Source organism: Suncus etruscus, chromosome 4 (genome assembly GCF_024139225.1).
Source record: "Suncus etruscus isolate mSunEtr1 chromosome 4, mSunEtr1.pri.cur, whole genome shotgun sequence".
Classification (NCBI taxonomy): Eukaryota; Metazoa; Chordata; class Mammalia; order Eulipotyphla; family Soricidae; genus Suncus; species Suncus etruscus.
This window is the reverse complement of record NC_064851.1, coordinates 78,407,650-78,415,941: the sequence shown is the minus strand read 5'-3', so window position 1 is coordinate 78,415,941 and position 8,292 is coordinate 78,407,650. Positions and strand designations below refer to the sequence as shown.

The 8,292-nt window shown below is 45.9% G+C and overlaps 1 protein-coding gene across 1 annotated transcript in view; it reads right to left on the bottom strand.

The window, feature by feature from the left end:
• Positions 1-2,921: 2,921 nt before the first annotated feature.
• The window catches only part of FOXO3 (forkhead box O3), a 118,244-nt gene continuing 112,873 nt past the window's right edge, over positions 2,922-8,292 (bottom strand). The window contains exon 3 of the mRNA XM_049771186.1: positions 2,922-3,397. The gene's annotated coding sequence lies outside the window, so the exon portion shown is untranslated. The remainder of the gene's footprint in view (positions 3,398-8,292) is intronic.

Here is an 8,292-nt window from a genome sequence, read left to right as displayed (position 1 = left end):
TTCGTACCTCTTTGCCAATGATTGTATTGTCTACCAAAAAATTTCACTTTTTAAATAACTTTTTTAAAGTACGCTTAATTCTCCACTGTTCCCCAAAGGCAGCAGAAAAAGGGGATCAGAGTTGAAAGTGGTCAGGTTTGGTTTCTGCTCTCAGAGGAAGGGAGGGATGACTGCAGCTCCCTTGCCAGCCCCACTGCAGCACATGAATGACCTGGATGGCCACCTGCTTCCCCTGGAAAAGCCTCTGTATGGGTGGGCTTATGCAACAGAGGCAAAGTCTGTGTCACTCCAACCCTGGACCTCACCTGAAAGGCTCCTGAATTGAGCTGACCTGTGACGAATACATCAGGGAGGTCATAAACTAGTGTCTGCCATGTGCATGTACATGTCTTCCTGTGCACGTGCTTGCCTCCTGGAGCCATACTTCTGATATTTTGGGAAATGAGAGCCTTGGCAATAGTCACACTGTAGAAGCCACAATGGAGGACATGGACCTTGAGTGCATTCACAGTTGATGCGATCTGCTGGCCTAGGTCCTTGCACCAGGTTGGTGAGAACTTGTGATAAAGCTCTTTGCTAACTTTGGAAAAGGTACCTAGTTCTGATGCCAGGAAGAAACTGCAGAACCCCAGAGCACATATTATGTTTTCAACATTAATGACCCTTCATTTTAGTTTCCTGTTCAAGGGGGGGGTGTGTGTCCCCTCTAGAGCAGTTCCTTTAAAAGCCAGAGGGTAGCCTAGGACAATCCCAATACAAACCAGGCCCTGGAGTTGCGAGGCATGGTATCGAGATGCTCCAGCTCTGAAATAGGCCAGGAGAGCATGGGCTGACCCCCAGTTGGTTAAAGGGAGCCTGTCTCTGAATGGGGAATGAGTGATAAAGGGGGTGGCCAAGATCCCAGGGAGACCAAATTATGTTTTTGTCAACCTCCTTCTGAGCTGATGCCAACACACGCCTTTGCCCTCACTCAGTCCCCAATACTCTGTAAGGAGATGCTATGTGTTATCACTTCTCCCTCTCTGCCCCCTTAAAACACCTCTCTCTTTCTCTACTTGCTCCTCCTAGCACCTCTGTCCCTCCCTCAGATGCCTTAGGTTAAGTCATAATCTGGTTCCAAAAAACTCTGTAAGACCTTCTACTTGAAACTTAACAGGCTTGCGGGGAGGGGGGTTTAACAAGATGCTACACTTCTGAAAGAGCACCACCCACATGTAAAAGCTGAAGCACTTTGAGGATCCCCTTTCTTATTCCCTAAGTAACTCCCCGGATTGACAACACTACAAATACAAGGCGCTACTGTCAGTTTGTGTGTCATCTGTGCTCAGGGTTCTTAGGTTGTAAGCGTTCCAATTCTCCTCTGCATTAAAGTCTACCCTTCCAAGCCCAGAGAAGCAGCATTTAGGGGTTGGGTCACCAACGAAGGCAGTTCTGGGGTACAGCAAGCCACTGCGAAATCAAGGAAGCCCGTAGCATGATAATAATGGGACAGACTAAGCAGAAGTCTGTCTCGCCCACTAGCAGACCATGTGAATACATCTTTTAAAAATTATACATACTTTTAAAATGAAGGTTATAAACTTGTAGCTGTTGAGAAAAGGTGTTATGCTACAGGTCTACCCTACCCACAACTGCACAATGATTTAGTCAGTGAAAGGTGAGGTGGAGTCAACGGAGCCGTCACACTAACAGGACAGCAAGCTAAGCCAGGTGCAGAGATGCAGGATGATGCTGAAAGAACTCTCACTATGCTGGGGGCATTACCTACGTTGGCCCTACAAGGAGTGGTAAGGGGTGCATAAGGGGCTGCTGTGGTGGGTAGTGAGTGCTGCGGGCTCAGGTGGCACATCCCTGTTGGTAGGGAGAAGTCAGTGCCCACTGCAGGGAGATGTCAGCCAGGACTCATGCAGGGAATACTGGGGTAGAGACACTGGCCAGGATTCCTAATGCCCATGCAGAAGGGTCCATTGTCCATTTTTGTACTGTACATGATAAAATATATTTATACATTTATCTTCCTAGTACTTTTTATTTATGCAAAGAAAAAGAGTCTTCATCCCTCACTCTAGAGAAGTATGCATACACTGTGCAAATAATCCAAGTGTTGCTATGCCAGTCTCATGGGTACTGAAGGTGTCCCCAACTATGCTGCCTACTGAAAAAGGGAAACTAATCTCATGCTCTGGGTTAAACAAAAAAGCACCTATACAGCACCATAACTTGGAAAATAAAGTGAAATGCAGAGAAACTGGAAAGTGAAACAAACTGCCCTATCTGGTCCTTCCACAGCTGCTCTCACATGGTCACAGTCTAAGCTCTATCAAAGCTAACAGCTCTGCTGTTGCCTCTCACTCATACTTGCTGGGCAGATACAGTGGATTAAACACAGCCAGGCAGAAAACAACCAGAGGTTGAGTTAAGGGGACAGGGAGGCCCCATTGCTCTGGGCTGCAACTCCATTTTGCACACATGGCTCACTGCAGGCTAAGCCTTCCCCTGGAAGTTTGTTTCTTCTGCAAAGCAAAACAGGACTACCTTGTGTAGGGTTCCTTTTCTCTAATATACTAAATCCTTTCATGGCATTTGGCAATGAGTGGACAGCTGAACTGATTTCTTTCTTTTAAAATTATGCTAATTTCTAACCACACATTGAGGATATGGACCGGAGAGACTACAGGCCTGACCATCTGACTCAGAACCTGAGAGGGCCAGGATGGGCTCGGTACTCCTTGAAAGTGCCCCCTGCAGGTTTGGACCTGGACTGGTGTTTGCAGGCAGACAATTGTGCCACTTGATTCGTATTTTAGACAAGGACTTCTTGCTACCCAATCCAAGACGAAATTGCCTCCTTTTGGCTTATGTGATGTCTTAAGCTATAGTGTTTCATGGGCTCAAACCTGTACAAAAATACCTCAAGTCAGAAATGACCACTAATACAATCTTGTTCTTACATTTTAAAAACTTGCAGGGAGAGAATGGTTAACATTTCAACAGAAATATACTGCAAGTTAATGCATATGACAAACCCAGAAAGGAAAACACAAAACAACACTTAATATCCCATGGGCCATCGAGGCACGGAAACACGGCGTCAGTGCGCAGGTGCTCCACAGTGGTGGGTGGTGCTGACAGGGCGCAGTTGTCTTTCGCTGGCAGGTGGCTGGCTCATCCTCACCCAATACAAGGAAGGTTTTGCATACTTTAGAGAGAGTTCTGTTCCTGGGGTACTTCACCCGGGGTTCAGGGGCCGTTAACAGTCTCTGCTGGGCTAGGGAATGGTGCGGGAGTCACAAAGGTGTTAAGCTGTAAACGGTATCACTGTCCACTTGCTGAGAGCAGATTTGGCAAAGGGTTTTTTTTTTTTCTTTCTCTGTAGTTCTTGTGTCAGTTTGAGGGTCTAAAAGAAGGAGAAAAAGAAAGTCAAAGGTGAGTAAGGGCATTCAGACAGCAAAAGGGGTGGAGGGGGATGGCATCCTGGGTACAGCTTCTCAGTCTCATCTCTGTCCCACAGCCCAACCAGGGGGTCTGGCAGAAAGGTGGACCTGCCTGCAAGCCACGCTGGTCTCAAAAGTTTGGATACCCAAGGACAAGAAAACCACCTAACCTACCATCTGTGCTGGAGCCCAGGACGTGCTATTGCAAAGCTTAAAAGGAAAAAGACTGATTCACTCTGGTGGTTCACTCAGGATGGTGTAGTGATGCAGGACCCTTTCAATGTAGGATGTCCAAGGGGCAGAGGAGGTTTTGCTCAAAGCTTTCAGACTGGAGAGTTTCTTTAGAGACAGAATTTTCACACAAAAATGAAGGAGGGCAGATACTCTCAGGGGAGGACAGACTTTTCTGTCTCCATCCCTCCGAAGATCTCTCTTCATTACCAGGGTGCAATAACTAACCCCTTTCCACAGAGGCTGATATCTGTACTAATGGGTAAAGGTTTTTTGACTTTCTCCCCCTTTGCCCCCGTAAAGGAGCAAGTCCTTTCTAAGTGAACATCTACAAAGTTTTTTTGGAGGTGGGTCTCCTAAGTAATGCTCAGATGAGTCAGGGGCCTCTCCTGTTAACACTCTGCTAATGAGACCAGATGGCTTAATGCTCACACCGAGTGAAGTGGTGCTGAGGGTCTCTACGGCATCTCTACCTGGAAGTATGGCAGTGCTGGCATTGAACTCGTGACCTGGATGTGCAAGGTAAACACTCCAACCCTTTGAGCTATCTCCTTTCTCTAGGAGCTGGCTTTTTATATCAAGACTATGTGGAGAAAAAAATTACATAATGCAAATAGCCAAACACCCTCCCATAAAACATCATATTAATAATGACATTATTATTATTTTGTCTCCAACAGTCTTCAAAGGTATAACACACATAAGAGGTCTTTCTCCGAGCATTTGAATGTACACACATCTTAACAGACGCATGTGACCTTAAAAAGTCAGAAGACTAAAATTAAAAGTACGCTTATAGAAATGTAGCTAAAGAAACTAAGACAACTGGCCTCAAGATAGGATCTATGATGGTGGATAGAGAGTCAACTGACTGTCACAGTAGGGAAAAAAAGGCTCTATGCCAAGCAATGGATAGAAAAGTGGTAATGAAGCAACATGAACTCATCAGATAAGGTGAACAAGTAATGAAAAATGCATCAATAAGTGCATGCTGCCTTTTGCGCGCTTGCTTTCTCATACGCACATATACCTGCACGTATTTCTCCTTGCTTCTCCCTCTGTGGAGTAGATATTATCATATGTTCACCTGGAATTTTTACAAAGTGCACTTGTGACTTCATTCTCTCCTGTGGCTTGACTGGCTGACATCTTACCTTTCATTACCAATCTCCAAAGACCTCAGGACACTTGTAAGGTTATACATTCCCATGGTCCTCTCTACCCTGGGTACAGCTCCCCAGAGAAAAAGGGAAGTTGTCTGATGGGAGGGAGGGAGCATGATGGAGGGAAAGAGGCTTCCCTACACCCTACAAGTTGGTAGGCTTTTTGGCCTTTACTTTTAAAGGAACCAAATATTACCCTGCTCTATTGAAGAATGGCTTATAGATTTGAGGGAGGAAAAGTGTAAAGACCAGACACCTTGATTAGTAGCTGTGAGGAATTTAGCCTACCACAGTCCATGTTGTGATGCAGAACTCAGAAGCATGAAGAGTCAGGGGCTCTGATATGCATCTTTGAAAAGGGATCTGCCTTTTTATTCTTTATAATTACACTTAACAAACCATAATCTAACATCACTATGCAATTAGTCATCAGGGGATGAGAGTCCCCAAGCCCCAATCCTGACCTACTGTAAGAGCCAAGGGAGAAACTGTAAAGTATTACCTAACTCAGGCCCCATCCCCACTCCCTGTGGTTTAATTATTCAACAACGGAAGCCAGTGTGTGCTGGGAAGGAGACATGCTTCATTCCCCAAGTACAGGTCCAGCAGGCAGCTTGCTAATGAGGGGGCTGTCAGCACCAAAGGAGGGATGAAATGAGGCACCAACACCTCCAGCAGTGGCCTTTGGGCAGGAAACCCCATCACCACCTTTCCACAAACCAGAGAATAGGACTCCTATCCAAGAGTATCCCCTTTCCTCCCTGACCAATCACCCTCAGTCTGGAAGGGTTTCTGTGCCTGGAAGCTGAATCGGAAGAGGCCAGGTCTTTTACTGTGGACACAGTTCATTCAAAAATTCACTCCAAACAGTAATGGAGTGAAGGAAGGAGAGCAGGTGGTGAGATAGTGTGAGAACATCAAAGCACGGCCATGCTTGAAGGAGGGCAACTGAGTGCCAATAGGGAGATACCCATGGAAAGTCTGTCCAGACTTAAAGGGCTCTTTGGGGACTCAGTCAGGACTGAGAAGGAGCACAAGGAGGAAGACCAGCCTCTGAACAGGCACTGATGCAGGTATAAATTCCAAAGTTTTGAGGCAGCCCTGTCACTGTAACTGTGGATATAACCTGTGAGGTTTTGGTATTCAGGCTGATGCCCTTCAAAGAAAACAGCACTTCTAGAAGGAAGAGGGGCAATGCCACTGAAGAGGATGATAGCCACCAACCAGTCAATGAACTAAATCTATGCTAGCACTGTCCTATCTGTCCCACCAGTAACTCTGCTGATTTCGGTGAGGACCCTCTGCACCACCATCTCCACCCCTGCTAAACAACCCCAACAAATAAGCAAGAAATCAGGCTGTTCATGCAAGGAAAACAAAGTGGGGAGACCAAATGATGAGGCTCTTTCTAAAAATATCTCTGTATGCTGTCATCTGGTCTCTGGTGAGAATAAGTCCCTCTATAATCTCGGCATCTATAGGGAAGACAAGTTTCTGCCTAATTATCACAAAAATCACATGATGTGCTACGATCAGGCAACGCCTCCAAAAGAGAAAAACGCCACAGAAAACACAAGCATCCCAATCAACTTTAATCTGGGAATAAAACAGAAATATTTCTGATGCTGCTCAACCACTCCACTCTGACAGATTTGGACTTTGTGACACTTTGTCTTCAAAACCCTCACGGCAAAGAGGATCCAGGGAGTAAAGAGAAGGCAGCACTTCTGGTTCTGCTCAAATGAAAGAACACCTACCTGGAAAAATTACACAGCCACATGAATCACCACAAACTTCATTCTCAATCGAATTTAAAGCCAGATGTGCACCACCTCACCCCACCCACAAAGTAGGTACTACCTAGGATAGGAAAGAACTCTCCAACAGAGAAGCTTCATAAAGACAGGCATGTTTTTCAGAGCATAAATGCACAGAGCTAAGAAACCCCACAATCTGCTTTACTCCCCTCCAAGAAGGATTTAAGGGGCTCCTGCCCCCAGTCCCTCACAAATCACAACTATCTGCAAACATTTACTAAAGCCGCCACACCCAGCTGTGCTCAGAGAACTATGTGCAGTCCTAGGGTTTGAACTAGGGCCAGCCATGCGCAAGACCTGAACCTAGTCTACACTATCTTTCCAGCCCATTCATTCTCTATGATGAGATATCAAAATGGCAGTAGAGCAGCTCAAAACAAATCAGGAGGCAGGTGCAAAACAGCAGCTGTGTTTAATCCATGTCATTGTCCTCTAGGTTGGGATGGATGATAAAGTGAAATTGCAGAAGGGAACCAGGGCCAGCCTGATGGTCTCTGATGGGCCTGGCCTCTGGAGAGCCGGTTTTCTGCATTAGAGCCCTCAGCCTCTCCTGCTCCAGAACTGCCTGAAGAGAAATCAAAAGGGGCTTCTTTATAAAACACATCTTGGCAGGTGCTGCCAAGTTGCCATTTCATATGGTGAATTATTACTGAGGGAAAGAGAACAGGTGTGTAAGTGCTGGCCAGGCCAGAGGCCAAACTAGCATTCAGGTGAGGAGCCTCCCCTCCTCCCTCCAAAGCCTAGCTTTCAGGTTTGTTCTTGGACCTCTAACAACAGTGACTCAGGGATGAGAATGCTGCAGGGGGTGTTAGAACATATTTTGTATACCAAAGAGGACCCTCAGGAAGACAGTGGAATGATTCAGCTACACATACTATTGAGGGGAAAAGAAAAAAAACAATGGGTAGTGTGGGTAAAAGCTTGGCCCATAGAAGGATTCTTTTATGTCACCTCCCAATAATCCCAGTGTCTTTTCAGTGGCAAAGCCTGTCCCTGAGGACTGGGTTGGTGCCCTACAGAATCCCTCACTCTGCCGCTCGGACCTGGTGAGGACAATCTTCCAGTCAACTATGCTCAAAATGCACAGAGGAAGCCCAAGTAGAGGACAACCACTAGACACCAAGCCAACAGAGGTGGCCCGCAGCAAGGTGGTTTGAACAACAGGTGGTTTAATGACAATGTTAAAATGATCTTAACTTTAAATTCCTATGTTTGGGCTGAAGTGACAGTACAATGGGTACAGCGATTGTCTTATATGTGGATGATCACGGTTTGATCCTTGGCATCATATATGGTTCCCTTGCCCCACCAGAAAAAATCCCTGAGAGCAGAGCCAGAGGTAAGTCCTGAACACCTCTGGATGTGGTCAAAACCCAGAAAACAAAACTCTCCCAGGGCCCCAAATCCTATTTCTATGGCAAGCATCTCTTACTCACTCACTCTCTCACACACATACTGAAACAATGCATCTCTTTTCTGATAATAAAACACACTCTACATATGGTCTTGTCAAATTAATATGAATCTAATCAAAGCTCATGATTCCAATGATTCCAATATGTGTAAGATACAGAGATAATAGAAATTCTGCTCATCTGCAGAGAACAGGAAACTATCCATTAAGGATCAGCCTGATGGTCATAGACC